This window comes from Ailuropoda melanoleuca, chromosome 10 (genome assembly GCF_002007445.2).
Source record: "Ailuropoda melanoleuca isolate Jingjing chromosome 10, ASM200744v2, whole genome shotgun sequence".
Classification (NCBI taxonomy): Eukaryota; Metazoa; Chordata; class Mammalia; order Carnivora; family Ursidae; genus Ailuropoda; species Ailuropoda melanoleuca.
The window spans coordinates 43,510,200-43,535,281 of NC_048227.1; the positions used below are offsets into that span (position 1 = coordinate 43,510,200).

Sequence of the window (25,082 nt, forward strand, 5' to 3'; positions counted from 1 at the left end):
CAAACAGTTTAAAAGAGAAAGAGAAAAAAAAGAAACTATATATTTCACGGAATAATAGTTCTATGTACTAGATCTTTGTAGTACAAATTTAGACTTTTATCTTAAAAATTCACTTTTTTTGATAATATTTTTACCTTGAGAATTTTCCCATTTTGTTAAAGATGTATTTACAATACCTACTTGTCTGTCTCTGTGTTGTCATTGTTGTTCACTACTCCTCGCAGTAATCCATACATTAATTGCTTCCAAACTCGTATTAATAAACAAATGAACCATGTGGTGGTATACTTGAAAGAACTCTGAAACTGAAGAAAGAAAACTTTGGTTAGAATCTCAGCTCCACAATTGGGAAAACCCACCTTTCCCTTTGCCCGCCACACACACTCTCTTCTAGGCTCTCCCCAGCGCTCTCTGCCTTCTCTCTTTTCCCCCTTTCCCTCGTAAGGTCACCATACATACAAACCCAGCATCCTGAGTGTCCCCGGGTGGGCTGTACCATCTGTTGTCATTAAGAACAAGGAAGCACTGCTCATCCGGGAGTGCAATCAGACACTTTATGTTGCTGCAGCTGTCATCCCAGCACTGTGGCTTCCTGCCATCATGGCTGCAGGGGCTAACTTTGGCTCTGGGAGGACTGGCATCCCTGGAAGAACACGGCACCTTGCATACACAACCCCCCCACCCCCGCCTTGCTCTGGACAGCTGGTTTCAATACTTGGCAGATGGATACAGATCACGACGAGGTATAGGCAGTTGACGTTATTTCTCAGTTTGAGGGATTATGGTTCTTTAAATTTTGGAAACTTCACCAAAAGCTGTTTGATCTTCTTGTCCGTAATGAGCTAAGCCACTGATGAATCAGAGTTTCTAAGGTTCATTGTGTGTGTGTTGGCCAGACCCATGTTAAAGCTTCAGTTCTCCCCTGGACCCAGGGACTCCAAAGTCTGAGTAAGCTCTGGAGAGACCTGCTCTCTAAGGAGGGCCTAGAGATTTGGAAGACTCATAATCCCTTGGTTCCAGGTCTTCTTCAAATTTACAGAAGAAAGAGGAGAGAGCAAACTTGGAAGTGTTGCTTAGGAAAAATAGACTTAAACTTCCCACCACCTAGGTAGTCATGGACACAATCTGGGTTCCAAGAGAGCAGAGTGGAAATTTCCACAATGAATAATCTTTTCACCAGATGATACAATGTTTAGAAGATAAGACAGTTTCTTTGTCAAAACGATTTGTTAACAATTATAACTTTTACGGAGCTTTTCGCTTTTTATTGATTAAGAGATCCTAGCCTAATCTCGGTGACCTCACTTCAAAAAACTAATATACAAGTGCTGGCTAGCCTCACAGTCTTAGAATCCCTATGGAGTAATGGTACTTGTTCAAAGCTCTCAAGCTCCATGTGGCTCTTGCATGAGCTCTTCAAGCCCTCTCATTTCCATACAAGAATACTGTATTATTCTAGACTCCACAGGGATGATGTAACAGCATAGGCCTTCAGAGAAGCAGTGATTACAAATGAGGCCACAGAGTCACATGACACAGACACCACATGCTAGATCAGTAAACTGTCCCCATTCCAGAATTATAAATTACTGCTAAGAAGAAATAAGAAATACATATCTGAGCATCACTACCTGTTTATGTATAATGCTGTTACATTTTGTGAATATCAGTTGTTTTATTTGCTGCTTATGAATAGCTGACAGAGGTATATAAGATGAAAAATATAAAAAAATGCGAAATTGCTTTATATATTAGACAAATATATGAATTTTGTTGATTAGATATAGCATAAAATAGGTAATATTTCTCTTCTGGGGTCAAATAATATGCATTTCATGTGATAGGGAAGACAGTTGATATTTATTTTCCACTTTTTAAAATGTGAAGCAATTAAGAAGAGGCTTAATTTGTTCAATAAGGTTAATTTCTGGCTATGTAATCTAAGGAAGCAGGATGATTTTCCTACAAATGACAGAGTAAGTAATTGGGAACAAATTTATTAATTTTTCTTACAATAAAACTGGATACTGAAAGAGAAAAAATCAGAAACGAAATCATTTTGGTATTCCTAACGTTTCTGACAAGTCCCAAGTCACACTGCGTATGCTGTGGTTCTCTGGAGATGTTGGCTGCTGAGCAGTCAGGCAGTTTTGACCCCTTTATTCAGCCTAGATGTTGGCTTTCCAGCCAGAACAAATTATGTTAACATGTAGGTCCTCTTCAACCAAAATGTCCAAAATGTACTTCCGGAGAATTTGAACCTTATAACTTTAGGTTCAATTTTTTGTCCTGTGGCACAGTGAAAACACAGTGTGACTATGGATGCAAATAATACTTGTAAGTAGAACTTGTATGTAAACCCAGCATTCACTATCTGTACCTTTCATTGGAAACTCAAAAATGACTTTTCTCTACTAGTCAAACTTCCAGATGGGTAAGGAGAATATCTCCTACCCACAATTTTTTTTAGAAAACAATGTATTTTATTCTTCCAGCTTTCTATACAGCAGAGGGTACAGCAAACAAACAATCAGATTTTTTAATTTAATAATTAAGGTATACATTGGTTAAAGGAAAATTTGCTAAATGGAGATTGGTATTCATTTGGATTCCCATGTTTGGATCAAAAATTTTCAGATTTTAAACCAATGGAAGTAGCTTAAGCAAGACAAATAAGTGAATACAATTTGAAGCTGCAATTTTTAGAAATTATGAGGCTACAGAGTGTCTCCTAGAACCTAAGTACAGAAATGCAGCCCAGACACTTAGCAGGAATAAGAGAATATCATCAGGAGGATAGGCAATTTTTTTTCCTTTATTTTTCATCTCTTGCTCTATCTCTCATCTGCTTTATTTTCCTTTCTTCCTATAGAACAAATTCCTCTGCTTCTTGTTCTCCATGATAAACAGAAGATCATTACTCTACTGTTTTCAGCTTACTTTGCCTTTCTAGAAGCGGGGCCAGAGTAAAACGGAATACCTTAGCTCAATTTAAAATTCCCCAGAGAAGGAAACTGGGAGACCTGCTTGGATCAGAGACCCAACAACCCCGGTAGCTGAGCGGGAGGTGTGTTCCCGGTGCACCAATGAACTTGTGCTGGAGAAGGCTACAGGGAACTGGGCCACACCATCCCCCTTCTCAAATGTCCTTTACTTAAAGGTCAAACACCCTTCCTTCCACTAGGTGGAAGGAACCCTAACCCTAACCCTTTTATTAGATAGAAAGGTGGCTAATTCACGCTCAAATTTATGTGAAGCCACTAATCTTAACTTCACTTTCTCAGTTTGATATAAATAGAATGACAAGCAAACCCCAGTGGAAGGGCACCTGGGTGGCTCAGTCTGTCAAGCTGCTGCTTTGGGCTCAGGTCTTGATCTCGAGGTCCCGGGATCGAACTGCGCATTGGGTTCCCTGATCAGCCGGGAGCCTGCTTCTTCCTCTGCCTGCTCTGCTTGCCACTCTCTTCGCTCGTGCTCTTTCTCTCTCAAATAAATTAATAAAATCTTTATTTTTTTAAAAGATTTTTATTTGTTTGACGGAGAGACAGCCAGATAGAGGGAACACAAGCAGAGGAAGTGGGAAAGGAAGAAGCAGGCTCCTAGCGGAGGAGCCTGATGTGGGGCTCGATACTAGAACACCGGGATCTCGCCCTGAGGGGAAGGCAGACACTTAACGACTGAGCCACCCAGGAGCCCTGAGAGGCCAGTGTTAAGGATGATCAGGAACAGCCTCTCTGAAGAGGTGACCTGTGAGTACAGAGCTGAAGGAAGCTGGAAGGGAAAATAGCTCTTTGACATCAGCATGGACAAAGGCCCTGCAACAGGACAGTTTCTGTTGTTGAGAGGAACCGAGACTAGTGTGTGAGAGTCTAGGGAGTAAAGGGAGAGAAGAGCTGTAAGAAATGAGGGTTGTGTGAGGACAGGAAGGGGGTCAGGGTCAGTTTTTTTGGTACTTTGAAAAGAAGCCATTTAGACAATTTCGAGCCGAAGGGATACAATATAACTACTGCTTGAAAAACAGCCTTCGTGGGGCAAGATTGAATGATGGTGACCAGCGAGGTCATCACACTAGTTCAGGTTTGCAAGTTCAAGGTGCTGAAGGAGTAAAGGTTGCTAGCCGTTGTTAGGCTCAGGTCGAAAACAAATCTGATAGGTTTGGTGTAGACTGTGAGGGGAAGAGAGGACATAGGAATAGGCCCAAGGAATTTAGCCTGAGCAACTAATAGAACTGAAATTTTCTTACTGAGATAAAACAAACTGGGTAAAGAGCAGGTTTTGAAAAAGTGGGAAGCATGTCAGATTGGATTGTAAGTAGCACTTAGATTTGAAGCAAGAACACACACTTACCTGACATGAGAGTCAACTATCTACATTTGTAATAAAAATTTGTAGAAAACAAAATTGAGTACTATCAGTAGTGGTTAGCGTTAACAGCTATTAGAAAAATAACAGCTATTATATTAAATACCATGATAACTTTTTTTTTAAATTTAAGATTTAAAATGTTATCTGTAATGCCACTGCTTAAGATGAAGTAGGCTTATGCAGAGTGAGGAAAGTAGTGATTTTATTACATTTAGGGACCTAAGAAAATATTAATTTTTTAAAAGTTATTTGTTTTATTTTATCTTTTGCTTTTTTATTCTAAAAGACCTCGCCTTCAGCATGAACTCAGCTTCTCTTTGCTGATTCCTCCCAATGCCCCAGGCTTTAAACCCAAGCAATTCTGTGGACCAGGCAGGGATGCTTACTGGCGAGAAGAGTTGAAGATCCTGAGAGGCAGGAGAGAGTGGTGGGGCATCTGGGGAACTGTAGGCACTTGAAAGATGCAGTTGCTAGTTAGTTTTAGCCCATTATTGCCAAGTAGAAAGTGAAAGGACATCTTCTAGTCAGTCCTTCTAAATTTAAAAGAGAAAAATAAACCTACGTATTTTAAGAAAGCATGTAAAATATCTCAATTTTGAAATGTAAGCTGAATTTTTAAAACACGGTAAGATCTAAACCAAAAAAGCTAAATTCAATTTCTAAACAGTTATAGCATCTGTTGTAAATTGGTGTCCCTACTCCTTCATAGAATGTCGATTTTTCTCAGTGTTATTAGTATCCACTGGACGTTAGTTAAAAAGAAAACCTTATGGATTAAACACATTCTCATTAACAGGTGGATGGTTTATCCCTAGAGGAGAAACTGTGCCTGTTATCCTATGATGATAATGAAGGGAAAGAAATACATAACCAAATGGTTAACCGTTCATTGAACGATTTTACGTGTCTGGTAACACCATGCTAGTCTTACCGACATTATCCCTTAGAATCCTTAAAATTAATGGACCTAAAAATTAAATGGCTTTCCCAAGGACATAGGGCTAGTAAATAGTAGGGCTGTGCTTCGAGTAAAATTAGTTTATTTCCAAGCCCCACATACACCACTACTATGCTGGATTGCCTCAAAGAGATTTACAATATCCAGGTTCCATTTTGGCTAAGTTGTTTCACCTAACATGTAATCCATTTTGAGTTTAACAACGAAAAATTTATTATTAGATTATATGTTGCTTTCCTGATAATAACTTTCCCCAAGTCTAGCACCTTCTAGTAATGCAGCAAAGAGTCAGTTTGCTATAACCAAAGGCTAAGATGGTGGGGTGGTGAGTACCTTTAAAGGCTTGAAGAGGTTTCCGAACCAGCTGCTTTGATTTAGAGACTTCTAAGCAGCCATTTTAATTCAATATCACCTCAGAACCTATGATGTCATTAGAGTTAGGATCCTAACTTAATAGGCCTTGCTCCTTTGCTTCCTTTTTTTTTTTTTTTTTTGTAGGCAGTAAATCCTATAGACCAAGTTCTGTGGCAGCTGGTGTTGCTCGATTTTGTTTATGGGTAAGTAGCTCTGTTTTCACTCAGCTTTTGAATTTTGGCTTTTCCAGGCAAGTGAAATGTGGAACAAAAATGTGGAATTTTTCCTTAGGTAAGAATGTATTCATCAACACAATTTTTACAGTGTTTTGAAATGTATTATTATACCAAATATTACATAACACATATATGTATATTTAAAAGAATTGTTAAAATTTTCAGTAAGCATAGATAGGTACCTACCACCTGGCTTAAGCATTGGAGTTTACTAGTACTTGGAATCCCCACGTGTGCTTAAATAATTACATCTTTCTCTTTCCCAACTACCATACTCATCCCCCAAGAGATAACCACTATCCAGACTTCCACATTAATCACTCCCTCACTCTTTATAGATCTACAGACTATGTAGCTCTAAATAATACATCATTTACTTTTGCCTATCTTTGAAATTTATACAATGGAATTATTTTGTATTCATTCGCCTATGACTTGCCATTTACTCAATAGTAGTTTTGGAGATTTAGACATGTTAATGCATGTACTTATACTTTGTTTACCTTCATTGCCTTATAATATTCCATAGTATGGACCTATTGATCCATTACGGACAGACTTTGGGGTTGTTTCCATTATTTTGCTATTGTGAACAATGCTGCTTGAACATATATACACATATGTACACATGCATATGTATGTATGTAAGTGTGTATATATCCTGGACACGTGTGCAAGAATTTCTCTAGTTTACAGAATTGTCAAAATTTCTAGTTAATGGCATTCACGGAGTACATGGGCCATCTTCTACTCTTGATAGCTATAGATACAGACTTACTTTCTTCCACAGTTTCACCAATATTAGATATTTGTTTATTTATTGGGTGTGAAATGGCATCTTATTCTGGTGTTAGAGTTTTCTCTGGTTAATAATGAAGTTGAGGATAGTTGGTGTTTTGTTTTGTTTTTTAAGATTTATTTATTTATTTTAGAGAGAGCAAGCAAGCAAGGAGGGGAGGAGCAGAAGGAGGGAGAATCCTGAAGCAGACTCCTTGCTGAGCTCAGAGCCCAACACCCAGGGCTCAATCCCAGGCCTCTGAGATCATGACCTGAGCTGAAATCAAAAGTTGGCTGTTTAATGGAAGGAACCACCCAGGCGCCCCTGAAGATAGTTTTAAAACCATCCACCAAAAACCATTTTCTTCTACCTAAATTACATGGTTTAGAATTTGCTTTAGCAAGCACTTTCAGCGTTCAAGCGTTTTCAAGCAAGAATTTGCTTACAAAAGCATTTCATCCTTATCGGAAAATTATTCTGCTCTTGTTATTGAAAGGTAATTTCATTGGGTATAGAATCCTGGGTTGAAATTATTTTCACTCAGCGTATTTCACTGTTTCAATCTTCCGTTTTCACTATTTTCAAGGCATTACTAACCTGATGGTGTTTCTCTGCATAGTCCCTCCTTATGAACATATTTTTAAGACCGTTCCCTCTTTGTTTGACATTGTACATTTTCATCAACATGCGTACAGTGTGCACTTTTTATTATTACACTCATAGAATTTTTTGTTTTCTAATTTTGAATTTGCTATCAAAAATTCTGAAAATTTCTTTGCTCATTTCCTTAAATATTGCCATTGAAGTTCTATGATCCAACTTTAATTATTCATACATTAGAACCTATTCACCTACCTGTTTCTTAACCTTTATTTTATTAAAATCACTTTGTTTCTTATCTCTTTCTGCTGCATTCTGAAGAATATTTTCCATCTGTGTTCTCGTCACTGCATCATCTCTTGGTTAGTGTATCCATCATATTTTAATTGAAATTTTCATTAAAAAAATTGAGGTTTCTATTTAGTTCTTTTTCAAATCAAACCATTTTGTTGCTTTTAATAGTATTTTGATCCCTGCTTGTATTTTCAAGCTTTTAAATATTTCTTTCAATTTACTAAATTTGTTATTTATTTTTTATGTTTGACAATGCCAATTATCCGTGGTATTTAAGAGCCTGAATCTGCTGTTAGTTGTTTCTACTGGTTTTCTCTTATGGGGAATTATTGCCTTGCATGTTTTATGCTCTTTAATCATGAGCTACTTGTTTGCCTCGGACTTTATCTATGTTGGTGTTGAATTTCTCTAGAGAAGTTGTGCATTTGTTCCTACAATCACTTGATGCACTGCCTACCCAGGACCATTTTAAATTAAAGTAGGCTTGAAATTGTTTATTTCATGGTTGGTGGGGATTCACAATGTAAATCTATAAGTTGGCAGGCTTGTATATTCTCTTGGAAAGAGATTTTCTTCCTCCACTTAGAGCCAAGATCAGGGTCTGAAGCAGGTTGAGGCAACCTTGATACCTCAGGTGCAAAATGTAAGAACTCCTCAAAGAATTCTGAAACTAAATGCCTCCTTAAGAGAGGTATCTTGCTTGCTTTGTCCCAACCCTGACCAAATTGATGCAGGGAAGTCACTCTAATGTCCCTTTTGTGTAGCACAGGTAAGCCTTAGGCTTTATCTTCTGTTTTCTATGCCCCATGCAGTCACTATCACAAATATTCAAAATCTCCAGAGTCACCTACAACCATCCAGATGTAAGCCAGCTTTAAAAATTTCTTGCTGTTAAAAAAAAAAAAAATGCTTACTGTTCGAAGTTACCCTTTTTACTTGCTCCTTTTGAAAATATTTCTTAAAAATAATATTTTAACTGGCATTTAAGTTGTTTCATTTAAGATTGCCATTCAGGCTATCCAGGAAAAATCACATTTTCTCTATAAAAGTAGTTTGATAACTATATTTTTGAAGTCATTCTTAAAATAAAACACTGATGAGAAATATTACCATACACTAATCATAGGATTGAAAAAAAAGTGAATTTTTTCCATGAAAGAAATATACTGAACACTTTGTCTTTTTTACCATGGTTTAACAAACAAAATCACTGTCCATATGAATAAGACTCAATCTGTTTTTTAAAACATTCTTAAAAGTAACAAAGTGGCTATGAAACACCAGTCTGCTCTATGATTAATGAAAAAGATTCTTCCATTTACCCTTTCAGGGGGATTAAATGCAACTAAAAGTGATCTTGCAAACCAAAATGAATATTGGAAAAATATGTGAATATTTGCTTGGAAAGAGGTGAAAATGTGTTATGTATGAACCTAGACCAAATCCAAGTGACCTGAATTTGGGGGCTGTGTCTTTTGCATCCAGTGATACTGTAATTTACAATAAGAAATATATATTTGGTCTTCGCTCTGTTTCTGGCACAGAGCTCCAAAAACACTTGGAATTTCTTAAGTGATGAGAACCCCAAAGGTGCCTTTTGCTATGTTAATGAGGTAACTTTGGGACAGCACAGAGATAACCTGAGGATGGGGGCTGATTGCCAGGAAAGTGACCAGATGATTACAGGGTTGGACCTTTTAGTCCCAGCCCTGACCTCCAGGGTTGGCAGAGGGGCTGGAAATTGAGTCTGATCACTAATGGCCAATGATTTGCTCAAGCATGCCTACATGATGAAGCCTCCATAAAACCAAGAAGGTCAAGGTTCAGAATGCTTCCAAATTAGTGACCACACATTGGTACTGGGAGAATGGTGCACTCAGAGAGCATGGAAGCTCCTTGCCTTTTCCCCATACCTTGTCCTATGTATTTCTTCCATCTGGCTCTTCCTGATTTATATCTTTTTATAATAAACTGGTAATCTAGTACACGAAATGTTTCTCTGAGTTCTGAGCCATTGTAACAAATTAATCAAACCCATGGAGGGGGTCTTTAGAACCTCCCATATGTAGTCGGTGGTCAGAGATCCAGTCAAGAAACTGCTCTCATGATTGCTGTCTGAGGTATGGGATTGGGGGGCAGTCTTGTAGGACTGCAGTGAATCTTGCAGTGGAATCTGATACTATCTCTGGATAGTGTCAGAATCGAGTTGAATTGTATGATACCCAGCTGGTGTTGCAGAATTGCTTGTTATTTTGGAGGCAAAACCTCCATGTTGAAATTGGAATTGGTGATCAGAATAATAGTTGTCCTCATGACTATCTCTTGCCTCTTAAATTATTCTTGTTGAATTGCCTGAATGAACAATGCAGCTTTAGTAAAGTAAATAATTCTTTCCAATCTTGGTGTTATTTTGCCAACAAGAGGCTAGTGTTCTAATGATCTTCTGGCTATGGGCTAACAGATCTTACTCCACAATGTAAGTCTTAAATTATTGATACGTTGATATGTAAAAGGAGCTAATATTTCAGATATGGGAAAACCAGTAACTTTATAAACAAGCTTACTATATAAACTAATTATTTCTTTTTTAAGACCAGCATGGTGGCTCTTCATAGGGTCTAAACCATTCCTTTGGGACTAATAAGTATTGACATATCTTCAAAAGTTTACTAAACCACCAAAAAACATTGGCACTCAAAAAATCTGTTCCATTATTTTTCCAAATACAAAAGACACAAACATCCTGCATTTTTCTATTTACCGTAGCTATTTTCCACATATATGTGTGTTTAAATTGCTTAAAGAGTAAATAAACCTCTCCTGTGTTTCCTTTAAAGACAGAATCATGACTTATATGACCATTCCAAAGTGCTCTCAACCACTGCCTAAGGCACAAACCTCCCAAAAGCCCTTTAATCCCCAGATTGTCAATACATTTGATCTAGTCCCGGTGAAGAACCAACAAGGCTCATCTTGTGGCCTGTTTCACTAAGGGCGAAGAGCAGGTGCAAGGCTACATTTCTGACTGCTTGGCACCTTGTTATTATTTTTATGAATAGTCAGTGCATCAGGAGCTCAACAGGGATCCAAGCCTTTCCTTGAGCCCCATCAAAAGATTAGTGTGATTCAGACAGAGATTGAATCTGCGTGGAAAATTGTCCATGCTGAGTTCTATTAGAAGGCGCTGCTGAGTGAGATTTGTTACTAATCACAAGGCAAAATTACAGTCTCTTGAAATTAGAATCCAGTAAACAAAATAATAAAAGTCATTTTAATTATTAAATGACAGTGTTACGAATTCTATGCCATTTATCAGTGGCATAATGAAATACAGTAAATAGAAAAAAAATCCATATGGTCCATTCACTATAATTTAATTTTGCCTGATATGTTATTTTAATGATTTTTAAAACGTGACTAATTAACAAATTGCTAATCCCCTTCGGCAACCGAAATCTATATTTCAACGCAGATGCACCACTTTTACTAACCAGCGCTTTGCAGGGACTGAGGAGCACTGAAAACTCTGAAAGGTCTTCTCCACACAGTCCAAGTTGTGGGTGCCTAATGATGCTAAGTGATGAATTGCCTCAATTTTAATAGAACAATCAGGGCTTAGTGTTTCCATTATCCTTTTCAACACACTTCCCATCCACGCTATTGTTGTGTTGATTAGCCTGCATTATTTGTAAAGACTTTGTAAATTGTAAGTCAGAGATAACAGGTGATTCTTTCTTGTTATTTGAAAACCAAACATGTTTGATAATTTTTCAAGTTTGCAGAAACTATTTAAATGTCAATATCATTTTACTAAAAGAATGATGAGCTGTTCTACTGAGTAAAATTGGATGCAAAAATGAGCTCTTTCCTAATACTCTTGAGAACTGACCGAGTATAAATACTACCCGGCAATTGCTATATGTGGCTAAATCTGTTTAAAGTTTGATCTGAAGAGGGAACAGAAGGCAAGCTAAGGACAAAGCAGAAGCTGACACCCCACAACCCGCCCCCTCCCTTGAGATATATATGACATTCCTCAGGCACTCCTGGCTGCCCTAAAGCTAAGGAAAGGAAAAACAAATAGTTAACTAATAGAGATCACAATCCTGCAAGACATGAGTCTCCCTCAGTTTACTTACAAAAGCCTTAGCAATAGCTTCCAGAAGGGAATGTAAATACAATTAAATGTCTTTATAACCTGCAGCCTATGGACAGATACTTGAAGTGGGCAGAGTGTAATATTCCTCCAGGAAGTTCCCAACTCTGTTAATGTTAATGCCCTAATAGAGGGGTAAACAACCTTAACTTGACAATGGCAAGGCCTCCGGTATCCTGTGAGTCTTTAACACATGAAAGTTCTTTGAAACCTCCCCTTTTTCTTACCTCCCCCAGCCCCATACTATATAATCAGCCACCCCTCACAACCTGGGGCAGCAGCTCTTTCTGCCCACGGGTCCTGTCCGTGTGCTTTAATAAACCACCATTTTGCACCAAAGATGTCTCAAGAATTCTTTCTCAGCCGTTGGCTTCGGACTCCACCCCACTGAACCTCACCTGTGTTCCAAAAGTACGTCAGATCTATCTATCTATTCGTCTGCCTATCCGTTTATCTATCGTCATCTATCTTGTCTTGTTAGGCTCCTGAAATAAAAACTTTTGAGGTATATATCCATTTTCAGAAAATAGATTGTAATTAAAAGTATAAAATGACCAATTAGTGATTAGTACTTTTTATATTCAGGCTTTCTGTGGCAGACAGATAAGGGTCATTACAAACATACGTCATGTTTTCTAAGCTTTAGTATTTAACCAAAACACCCCTTAAATTAAATACACCCTTTCTCTTAACATTTTACTAAACACATATTGAATGCCTACTACATGCCAAGCTGAAGTCATTTCCACAAGATGAAAATGCTCAATAATTACCCACAGGAATATTCCAAGGAAATCTCATTTTTCATTACCACTGGAAGATTCATCGTCCTACAGAAAATAATTTTAGTAAGAAGTGTTCTAACATTATTGCGTTTTATTAGACAATCTCAGAGATTAATTCAGTACCTTCTCACTGCAGGATATTTTAGAATAGATACTCAGGGAAGAGTGTCGAATGGTAACTGTTGCACATTCTTGAATCCCCCTAAAGTGCAACATTTCATTGTCAATCTAAGGCATCTATTTTTGGTGGGGATCATATTGCAGTGGTGTTGCTTAGTGTTAAGGCAGGCTGACAAGTAGAGGGTTGTTGTTGTTGTTTTTTCCTTTTGTGTTTCTCTATCCTAAGTAGACAGCTGATGATTTTTTCCCCCCATCCTGTTGAAAACTCTTAAGGAAAGTATGCTGAACAGGAGGGAATTGAACAGAATTAACTCATGGCAAAATGTTTATAAAGAAAGAAAACAGTATCATTGCCCTAACATTTAGAATGTTCAAAGCACATTCCAGAGTTGTTTCAGTTTCCTAACCGAGGCACACAATGAAATTAATTTAGGGGATTCACCAAATCAGGTCCATCTTGTTTTCCTTTTACAGGAGAAAGGGGAAAAAGTGCTCTAGGCTGAGAAGCGATGCTGAGATGATACTGCGAGAAAGGAAGAGATTGAGGGGAGAAAATGGGATAGAAAACGGAAGGCTGAATGCAGAAGCGGAAGGAGGGAAACGATGACATGATTCTAGTTATGTGTAAATTCCAATATAAAACTTCTGAAAATTGACACTTTAGAAAAAATGTACAAGTTAAACACACTGGCAATGAAAACCTGGCAAGGCCTTGAAATATTGGCTATTAGGTCATAATAAAAGATTTTATTCAGATTATTTTTATATTTGCTTCAAGTAAAATTTAGAATAGTTCATTTTTGCAATTCTATCACTGAAAATATGCATTCAAATGATTTCAGTGAGAGTTTGAACTATTTCATTCATTTCTTCTTTTAAAAGATTTTATTTATTTATTTGAGAGAGAGTGAATGAAAGCATGTGTGAACCAGTGGGGGGTAGGGGTAGAGAGAGAGGGAGAAGCAGACTTCCTGCTGAGCAAGGAGCCCGCCCACCACCACAGGCCTGCATCCAAGGACCCAGGACCACCACCAGAGCCTAAGGCAGATGCTCAACTGACTGAGCCACCGAGGCGCCCTTATTCATTTCTTTTTTAAAAATCAACATCATCACTAGTTCTTTTACTTTTCTGACTAGTCTATAATAGGATTCATCAAAACTGATTATTCGAATCATTCTGAAGATAATTTTAAATGGATTAGCTTACATTTTAGCTTTTAAAAATCATATCCAAACTACAGGAATTTAAATTTCTATGTTGCCTTTTATATTTATGTGAATATAATGTATGTGGCTATGTGTGAGCACATATCTTTGGATATTTTTCTCAAGAAGGCTTTTTTTTTTGTAAGTCCCTATCTTTTATAAAGTTTCTTTTGCATTCTTCTTATAACACCTAGAATAATGTTCTGAAGGAAGTATGATATTTCAATGATTTGAAGTACATACAACATAGATAATGGCGGGGAGCACTGAGATGGCCCCTGATATGAGCGCCAGTGCTCTAAGCACTGTATGTGAATTACCCACAAGGTAATTGCCTTCTCATCTTGCAGACATGGAGAGATTAGATAACTTGTCCAGGTCTCATTGCCGGTAACTAGGAAAGCAGTCTGGCACCGGGGTAGTTATTATTTACTTCTTTATTTATTTATTATCTATTAAAGTACAATTGACATAAAATAAACTGCACATATTTAAAAGGTATCAATTTTGACATATGAATATATCTGGGAGGATATCACCACAATCAAGAAAACGCAAGTATTCACCACTGCCAAAAGTTTCCACCCTTCCTGACTGTAATCCCAACCCCGTCTCATCACTGTGCCCAGATAATCTCGTTTGCTTACACTTACAATAAATTTGCTTTCATTTTCTGGAACACTACCTAATGATACAATATGCACCTTTTGTCTCATTTCTTTTATTTAGCCTAGTTATTCTGAGATTCTTCCATTATGTTGTGTGGATTAATAGTTCATTTCTTTATACTTATGAGCAGTATTGCATTGTAGGCTAGTCCAGTGTTTGTTTAGCCTTTTGTTTGTTGACGATATTTTGGAGATTCCAGGGATTTTTTGCTACTGTAAATAAAACCACTGTAAACATTAATGTACAAGTTCCTTTTATGACCACATGCTTTTATCTCTCTTAAGGAAATATCTAGGAGTGAATGGCTGGATCATATTGATGAGGTTCTGGAATATACGTGAGGTTCAGTGGAGTGGAGTCTGGAGCTGACCACCAAGAAAGAATTCTTGAGACGTCTTTGGTGCAAAATGGTGGTTTTTTAAAGCATAGGGAAAGGACCCGTGGGCAGAAAGAGCTGCTGCCCCAGGGTTGTGAGGAATGGCCCATTATATACCCTCAAGTTGGGAGGGGGTTAGGGATGGCATAAGTCTCTAAGGAATTTTGGAAACAAGGTTTCCAGGACCTTGAGGGGGCTAGCTGTATTTGGGAAAAGGTCATTTATTACTGTCTAATAAAACCTGAGTCATGAGATCCTTCAGATGTATACCTGTGGGCCATATGCTTGGGGGATGATTGCCAACATGTATCTTGGGGAGGTGGGGGTTAGAGATAAAGGAAGTTTCCAAAGGAATTTTTATACGTTAAAGTAGACTTACAGGATCCTGGTGAAGGGGAGGGGGTCAGGCTAGGACTGCCTTTTGCCCTTAGCAAAGTATTAACACTGGGCTCAGTTCCTAGAGGAATGTCACCTTGCCAGTTTCAAGGACTTGTCAATGGGCTGTAGGTAGTAAGGACTGTTTCTTTGTCCTTTAGGGCAGCCAGGAGTGCCTGAGGAATGTTGCATACATCCCAGGGGGAGGGAGTTGCAGGGTGTCAGCTTCCACTTTGTCCTCAGCTTGCCTCCCATTCCCCCATCAATATGATAAGTACATGTTTAACAGTCTAAGAACCTGTCAAACTGTTTCCAAAAGTGGTTGTACCATTTTACTCTTCCCACCAGCATTTTATGAGAGTTCCAGTTCCTTTACTAACACTAGATATGGTAGTCTTCGTACTTTTAGCTAATTTAAAGGTATGTCATAGCATCCCATGGTGGTTTTACAAGCATTTAATAGTGAGTAATAATGGTGTATGTTGTTTCACGTGTTTTTTGATGAGGGAGCAGAAAGCTGGCTGAAGACAAAGCATAAGCTGACACCGGGCAACCTTCCCCCACCCCCACTCCTGGGTGGGACTTTTGTCACATTCTTCCAGGAATGTCCCAACTCTCTTAATGTTAATACCTTGCTAGAGGGGAAAAACAGCCTTAACTTGAAAATGGCAAGGCCTCCTGTGTCTTGTAGGTCCTTTTTAGCATATGAAAGTTCTTTTGATACCTCCTTCTTTCCTTACCTCCTCGAACCCCATACTATATAATCAGCCACCCCTCACAACCACGGTGCAGCAGCTCTTTCTGCCCCCGGGTCCTGTCCGTGCGCTTTAATAAACCTCCATTTTGCACCAAAGACAACTCAAGAATTCTTTCTTGGCTGTCGGCTTCGAACCCTAAGGTCTTTCCTGCATCACTTTTCTGTCAATAGTATATCTTCTTTCGTGAAGTGCCCAAATCTTTGTCTTTTTTGTTTTTTCATTTGTTTGTGTGTTTCTGTAATACTGAGTTTTGAGAATTCTTTATTGATTCTGGTATCCAAATTCTTTCTCAGATATATGATTTTCAAGTACTTTCTCCCAGTCACTATAGTTTTGATTTTCATTTCCATAACAGTGTGTTTCAAAGAGTAGACATTTTTCATTTCAACAAAGACAATTTATCAATTAATTTTTTATAGACTATTCTTTGGCATTATATATAAGAAGTCTATGGTTTTATTTTAAAGTTTTATAGCTTCAGATTTTACATTTAGTTCTAAGGCACAATTTGAGCCAGTTTTAATATGTGGCATAGTGGATATCTAATTCTTTCACCACCGTTTGTTGAAAAGAATATTTTTTCTTAACTGGATTTCCTTTGTATCTCTGTAGAAAATCAGTTGTTAATGTATGTATTTTTGGATCCTCGTTTGCATGTATCTATCTGTCTTTCTTTACATTGATGTCACATTGTTTTGATTACTATAGCTTTATAATAAGCGTTTAAATCAAGTTAGTGTTATTCTTCCAATTTTGTTCTCTTTCAAAGGCATTTTGATTATTCCAGGATCTTTTGCATTTTTCATATAGATTTTATAATATTTGTCAAACATATGCAAAAAAAATCCAGCTGGGTGTTTGATTGTATTGCATGAGATCTATAGAATAAACTGGGAAAAGTAATCTCTTCATAATATTGAGTGTTCTGAACTATAAGCACATGGCATATCTTTCATTTACTTAGTTCTCTAATTTCTTTCAACAATGTTTTGTTGTTTAAAGCGTAAAGGTTTTTCACGTTAGATTTATCCTATTTCATATGTTTTGATATTATTGTGGATGACATTTCAAATTTAAATTTCTGATTGTTGTTAGGTTTTAGAAATACCACTGATTATTATATAGTAATCATGTAGTCTGAAACCTTACTAAATTACAAATTAGTGTTTGTAGTTTTTTTGTAGCTTCCATCCCATTGTCTACATAGACAAATGTTACATCTGCAAATTTAAACAGCTTCACTTCTTTTTTTCTCTAATCTGGATGCCTTTATGTCTTTTTCTTTTCCTTATTGAACTGGCTAGAATCCCCAGTACAATGTTGAACAGAAGTGCTGAGAGTGGATATCTTTGTTTTGATCTTATGGGTAAGATATTCTATCTTTAAGCATTAAAGGTTTGTTAGCTGTGGATTTATTATAAATAATTGTCTCATGTGATTATGGAGGCTGGCAAGTCAAAATCTGCAGGGTGAGCCAGCAGACTGGAAACTCAGGAAAGCTAATACTGCAGTTCCAGTCCCAAAACTGGTGGGCTGGTGATCCAGGAGAGCCAGGATCTTCATTCAAGTGTGAAGGTAGTCTGCTGAAGAAGCAGGAAGAGCTGATGTTGCAGGGAAAGTTTGAAGGGAGACTGCTGGAGAAGTCTCCTGCACAGGGGAGGCCAATTATTTTGTTCTATTCAGACCTTCAACTTATTGGACATGGCCCACCTGCATTTTGAAGAACAATCTGCTTTACTCAAAATCCACCAGTGTGAGTGTTAATCTTACCCAAAAATACTCTCATAGAAACACACAACATACTATGTTTGACTGAATATCTGGGAATCCCATGGCCCAGCCAAATTGACACACAAAATTAATCATCATAAATGATCCAGAATTAATGTTCTTAAGGATTATGCAACACTGATTCCCTATTCCAGGAAGCATGCATATAAGACACTTTCATTAACATTTAATAAAGTTTATATATTTCCTGAACAGCCCTGTCAACCCTTCAATGTTCTGTTAGTTGGCGCATACAACCTGTGTAACTCTGTTGTCTCCACTCTCCATTCTTCAGCTCCCTCTTCATGTTTCATGTACTTACTATTACTTTCTTTGTGACTTCATTGTTGCGTTTTCCAGACTCTTTTTCTTGGAAGGTTTTATTTACTTATTTTTGCAAGAGAGACAGACAGAGAGAGAGAGAGAGAACATGGGCAAGCGAGCACAAGTGGGGAGAGAGGCAGAGGGAGGAGAAGACTCCCCCACTGAGCAGGGAGCCCAAGGTGGGACCAGATCCCAGAACCCTGGGATCATGACCTGAGCCAAAGGCAGATGCTTAAGCGACTGAGCCACCCAGGCACCCTGTTTTCCAGGCTCTTGCCACAATGTTCCTTTCCGAGAAGATAGATGATGCAGACAGAAATCATCTAGGCAATCCAAGGTACTCCTCACAAGCTCGCACCATTAAAGGTATATACAGTTGGTGGGAAGACCCTCAGAAATCACGGGTCGTTTTTGAATTGTTGAAAACAACTTTATTTTAAAAAAGATAAAATTCTTATTTGCTCTTTTCATAGCTACTCCTTCAGAAGTGTTTGAATGAACCTAGCAACAATAATTTTGGAGCTAGAATTTAACAACAAAAAAACCCTGAGTTAATCAGGAACTCTACAGATATATTGTTTTCAAAATTAAATGTTTTTTTAGGGGGGATGATGTAGTGGTATATGCAACTTAATGGTCATGGAGAAACTTTACTACTATAAAAATAATCATTTAGATCTTACAGCAAGGGAAAAAAATAGCACATTCATCCTACCAAAATTAGGTTGCTCACTGTGATAACAAAACACATTTATTTCCAAAATGGGAATTTAGTTTCCATCTTTAGACCAGATCACTGCTAGCAATGCTGATAGATGTACATTTATAAAGCAAACATACAAACATAGATATTCAAATTGTATACTATAAATTTTTATGCTTTGTGGAAAAAATGAAAATTTAGGTCAAAATAAATGTCAAAGTCCAGGAGATTTATATAAAAATATCCTATTGGTACTGTTACTCTGGAGTACCTTAACTAATGAGAAGAAAAATACATATATCATAAACCATTTTTCCTTTTATTGTTTAGATAGATAGATAGATAGATGATAGATATTATAAGAAATTAGCTTAAGTGGTTATTGAGGCTGTAAGTTCAAGATCTGCCAGTGCCTTGGGAAGATAGATATCCAGGAAAGTCGATGGTATAGTTTTAGTCCAAAACCCAGCAGGTTCGAGCACCAGGAAGAGTCAATATTTCAAGTCTGCAGACACACAAAACCTGATGTCTTGGTTTGAAGGCCATCAGGCAAGAATAATTCTCTCTTACTCAGGGAAAGGTCAGCCTTTTTGTTCTATTCAGGCCTTAAACTGATAGATACGGTTCAGCCACATTGTGGAAGGTAATATGCTTTACTCAGTCTACCAATTTAAATGTTAGTCTCATCCAAAAAACACTCTCACAGAAGCACCCGGAATAATGTTCAGTCTACTACAGGCATAACCTCAGAGATATTGTGGGTTTGGAACAAAAAATGAGTATCACAATAAAGTGAGTCAAATAATTTTTTTGTTTTCCTGATGCATGTAAGAGTTATGTTTACACTATACTGTAGCCTCCTAAGTGTGCAACAGCATTATGACTTAAAATAACCAATGTACATACCTCAATTTAAAAATATTGCTAAAAAATTGTAAATGTCATCTACACTTTCAGTAGGTCAATCTTTTTGCTGGTGGAAGGTCTTGCTTCCATGTTGATGGCTGCTAAGTGATCAGCATGGAGGTTGCTGAAGGTTCGCCTGGCTGTGGCAATTTCTTAAAATAAGACAATAACGTTAGCTGCGTTGATTGACTCTTCCTTTCATGAGCAATTTTGCTGTACCATTGATGCTGTTTGATAGCATCTTACACAGATTAGAACCTCTTTCAAAATTGGAGTCAAGCCTCTCAAAACCTGCCACTGCTCTATCAGCTAAGGTTATGTAATATTCTAAATCTGTGTTCTCCTTTCCACAATCTTCACAGCATCTTCACCAGGCATAGATTCGATCTCAAGAAACCAACCTCTTTGGTTATCCATAAGAAGCAAATCTTCATCTGTTCAAGTTTGATAATGGTGTAACAATTCAGTCACATCTGCAGGCTTCCCTTCTAATTCAATTTCTCTTGCTGTTTCTACCACACCTGCACTTATTTCCTCCACTGAGGTCTTGGACCCTCAAAGTCCTCCATGAGGGTTAGAATCAGCTTTTTCCAAACTCCTGTTCATGTTGATATTTTGACCTCTTCCTATGAATCAGAAATGTTCTTAATGGATCTAGAATGGTGAATCCTTTCCAGAAGGCTTTCAATTAACTTTGCCCAGATTCATCAGAGGAATCATTATGTATGACAGCTATAGCCTTATGAAATGGATTTCTTAAATAATAAGACTTGAAAGTTGAAATCACTCTTTGATCCATGGGCTACAGAATAGATTTTGTGTTAGCAGGCATGAAAGCCACATGAATCTCATTGTACGTCTCCATCAAAGCTCTTGGGTGATCAGGTGCATTATCAATGAGCAGTAATATTTTAAAAGGAACTTTTTTTCTGAGCAGTAAGTCTCCACAGTGGGCTTAAAATATTCAGAAAACCATGTTGTAAACAGATGTGCTATCATCCAGGTTTTATCGTTCCATTTATAGAGCATGGGAAGAATAGATTTAACATCATTCTTAAAAGCCCTTGGATTTTCCGAGTGGCAAGTGAGCATTGGCTTCAACTTAAAGTCACCAGCTGCATTCATCCCAAACAAAAGAGTCAGCCTGTCCTTTGAAACTTTGAAGCCGGGCATTGACTCCTCTTCTGTAGCTACGAAAGTCCTAGATGGCATCTCCTTCCAATGGAAGGCTGTTCCGTGTACATTGAAAATCTGTTGTTCAGTGTAGCCGCCTTCCCCGGTTATCGGAGCTCGATTTTCTGGACAATTCGCTGTGGCTTCTCCATCAGCACACGCTGCTCCACCTTGCACACTGATGTTATGGAGACGGCTTCTTTCCTCAGATCTCATGAACCAAGCTCTGCTGGCTTCAGACTTTTCTTCTGCAGCTTCCTCACCTCTCTCAGCCTTCCCAGAACTGAAGAGAGTGAGTGCCTGCCTCTGGAGTAGATTTTGGCTGAAGGGAATGTTATGACTGTTTTGATCTTCTATTCAGACCACTGAACTTTCTCCGTATCAGCACTAAGGCTGTTTAGCTTTCTTATCATTCATGTATTCACTGGAGTAGCACTTTTAATTTCCTTCAAGAACTTTTCCTTTACATTCACAACTTGACTAACCCGGGCAAGACAACTAGCTTTGGGCCTGTTTCAGTTTTTTGACATGCCTTCCTCACTAAGCTTAATTATTTCCAGCTTTTAATTCAAAGTGAAAGACAGGAAACTGTCTTCCTTTCACTGTAACTCTTATAGCCATCATAGGATTATTAATTAGCCTAATTTCAATATTTTTGTGTCTCAGAGAATAGGGAGACCTGAGGAGAAAGAGAAATACGGGAGGAGTGGCTGGTCAGTGGAGCAATCAGACCACACACAGCATTTATTGATTAAGTTCACTGCCTTATTTGGGTGCCATTTATAGCACCCCGAAACACTTACAATAGTACCATCAAGGACCAATGATCACAGATCACCATAAAAATTATATAATAATGAAAAAGTTGGAAATATTGCAAGAATTACCAAAACATGACACAGAGACACAAAGCGAGCAAATACTGTTAGAAAAATGTCACCGAGAGACTTTCTCAACACAGCATCGCCACAAAGCTTCAATTCGTAAAACCTTAGTATCTGCTAAGCACAGCAAAGCAATGAAGTGAAGTACGCATGTGGCCCAGCCCATCACATGTTTTTTGTTCTGAAACTGTGCTGTTCCCTTTCTTCATGAAAATGAAATTCTGGGCACTCAAATAACTAGGCACGTAAGAAAAATTTTGAACTCAAATTAGAGGATCAGGATTTTAGCACTCTTGTGCTATTTACTACCTCTGAGACATAAATAGAACTCATCATTAGACCATATCCAAGGCCTTTATACTTTTCTGAGTGATAGGACACTTGAAAACTGTGTTGTAGCCTAAGGAAAATAATGCTTTTGGAAATATATTAAATTTAATTCCACTAAATAGGAGCTCTTATTTCCCCAATAGACAACATGACTCTATTATAGGTCAGCAAGTTTAAGTCACCGCCACAAGCAAGCAAATCCCCAAGTCATCACACTATTGAAATACATATTCATTTTGGTAAAATTGTATTACTATGTTCTGCTGCTTGATCACTTATTGTTTACCAGTATTACTAAAAGGCACATGATAGCAGGTATTGAGTGTTTAAGAAAATAAATATGGGGGAAAAGATAAAATCGAGACCACTTATTTATTAGCTCTTTTTCCCTTATATATTTGGAAAAGACTATTATTTGAAGCGAGAGTATCTATCTTAGCCCAGCTCATCGACCACTTGGAACTTAGATCGAAAACAAGAGAAAAGATGATTTGTAAGTTGTATTCTAGTTCTCTTTGAATCAAGTGTCTAATAAAGTAAGGTGATAGAAAACATGAAGTAATAGACACCCTTTCTGAAAAAATGTAGTTCTAATCAATGTCATGAAAAAAGAGGGCACTGAGAAACTCATGCTTTGGATATTCCCTACAAATCAGTGACTCTACCTTTACAAATATAAATATTCTGTTTCCTGTTTACCCAGTTTCAGAAAGGGGGCTGTTGGGGACACAAGGTATTTAGGTCCAACTTTTTTTTTTTTTAAGATTTTATTTATTTATTTGAGGGGGGGCAGAGGGAGAGGGAGAAGCAGACTCCCCACTGAGCAGGGAGCCCCACTTGGGGTTCCATCCCAGGACCCTGAGATCAGGACCTGAGCCAACCAGGTGCCCCTAGGTCCAACTTTTATAGTTAAGTGAATTAATTAAAATGATATTTACCCCAAATTTCCATGAATTCTTCCATTAACTCAAAGTACATTTATTACTAGCAAGGGTTCAAATAGAAGTCACCAAAAAAAATACAATTAATGTATTTAGTTCATGTATTTTCTCTCTGGTGTACATTCAAGGAGTAGATTTGGTCATCCTTAGGTGAAAAATGTCATCACACGAGTAGGCAGCTTCAGCTTCTCTATCAACATCACAGACTACAACCACCTAAAGCTGGGAAGGGATCCTTATGTCTATTGGACTTCCAATTATAGCCAGTCCTGTCCCACCACGTACAACAATATATGTGCCTAATCCCTATGACATTGTCCGTGGCCCGTGGACATTGAGCAAGCACCACGAGGCTTCTCAGGATGCTCTTTCCACTTATTCTCAGGGTGCTTGGAGCTCTTGAATTCTTTAAAGATTACCCATGAGTTTCCAGCACTTACACAGACCTTTTTGCAGCATCTGCTTTTCCTATGAAAAATATTTGCCTGTATCAAGCTGTCTTCGTGATCTGTGATCCATCACACCCATCATGTTGACCATTGTTCCTCCTCCTACCGTTCATTTTGCCATTCAAAGACCAACAGCATCTACTTTTAACTGGCTTGTTTTATTTTGTTTTGCTTTGCAAAAATCTCTCTCTAAGGAAAAAATAACTTAGCATTTTCTTTGGAAAGCAGCATTTAAATGACGAGTAGCTCAGAATTAAAATCCACAAATGAGGGTCCAGCTGGCACAAATAACAAGTTCCTGATGGAGAAATAAATGTGGAAAACTGTGCACTCAATCCTCTCCTACTGGTGAACTAAATTAATGGTGCTCAGGTTTGCTGGCCCTTTTCATTCCTAAATCATTCTTTAAGAAACCCACAAATGGAGTTATAGCATCTTCACAGAAGTCCAGCGGAGCCAGCATGCTGTCTGAAGTAACGTTCTCACCTCTAGAGAAGGGAGTGGGCTTTTTGAAATTAGCAAGGTTGGCTTTGATATATTCTCCTGCCTGCCATGAAAGACTCCACTTCATCTGGCTTGTGTTCTTCCTGCCTGCCTCTGATTGATTTCATGTAATCCTGATGTGCTCTTTGTCATTGCCTTTCATGAAGCCAATTTCCTGCAGGTGGTAGTTCATTGCTTTATCATAATACAATGATATCTTGTGGTATCTTTTTTTTTTTCTCCAGTCCAGCTGAGGCATTATCTGCAGAGATAAAATATATATATATATATATTTTTTTTCCCCTAGATAACATTTTAGATATGTCACCTCATTAAACCTTTCTAAGCTCTTTTGATAGGTTGCAAATGTTACCTTGTCCATTTGAAGAATTGAGAAATCGAGACTTTGTTAAGTTATACAATTTGCCTCTAAATGGCAGAAAAAATGTTGGAGATTGAAATGGTATTCTGGAATCAAATTCCAACTTTATTTCCCTTTTCCATTGGTTGAGGCCAGACGAATTTGCTCAGGAAATTAGCCATTCCTATTTGACAGAAGACGCTGGGTACGTAACAGTGTTCCTACTTATTCATTAAGTCAGCAAAATTTCGTAAATTCTGCCAACCGATTAGATTTCTTCCAACCTCATCATGACTCCAAGATATCGTTTTTCACAGTAGCTTATTTTGGACTCTTCCTTACCGAGAACACAGGGAGCAGCCCATATTTGACATATACATATACACAAATTTGTTAATTTGCTATATAATTCACATTATTATCTTACACTTGTAAAATGAGCATAAACAGGGTGCTATGTTCAGTCATATTGTGCTAATATGTCTGTCTGAGGTAGAAATACTCCTGGTAATATGGTCAGTAACTTGAAATTCTGTCTCCCCCCAAATTGTTAACACAGGAAAAAATATTACTAGTTTTACAAGCTGTGTAAACCAACCCAGTCACTATGGGGACAACTAGTTCACTTTGATACCCATTAGCTTCAGTTTTTCTCTTAAGCTATAGGACTATATGATTTCTTTTTTCCTACTACTTCTGAGTCAATGCTAGTAGAAAAGCAATACTTT

At 37.8% G+C, this 25,082-nt stretch overlaps 1 pseudogene; it reads right to left on the reverse strand.

Annotated features, from left to right (window-relative positions):
* Positions 1-19,780: 19,780 nt before the first annotated feature.
* Positions 19,781-25,082, reverse strand: part of LOC109490547 — a 117,739-nt pseudogene continuing 112,437 nt past the window's right edge.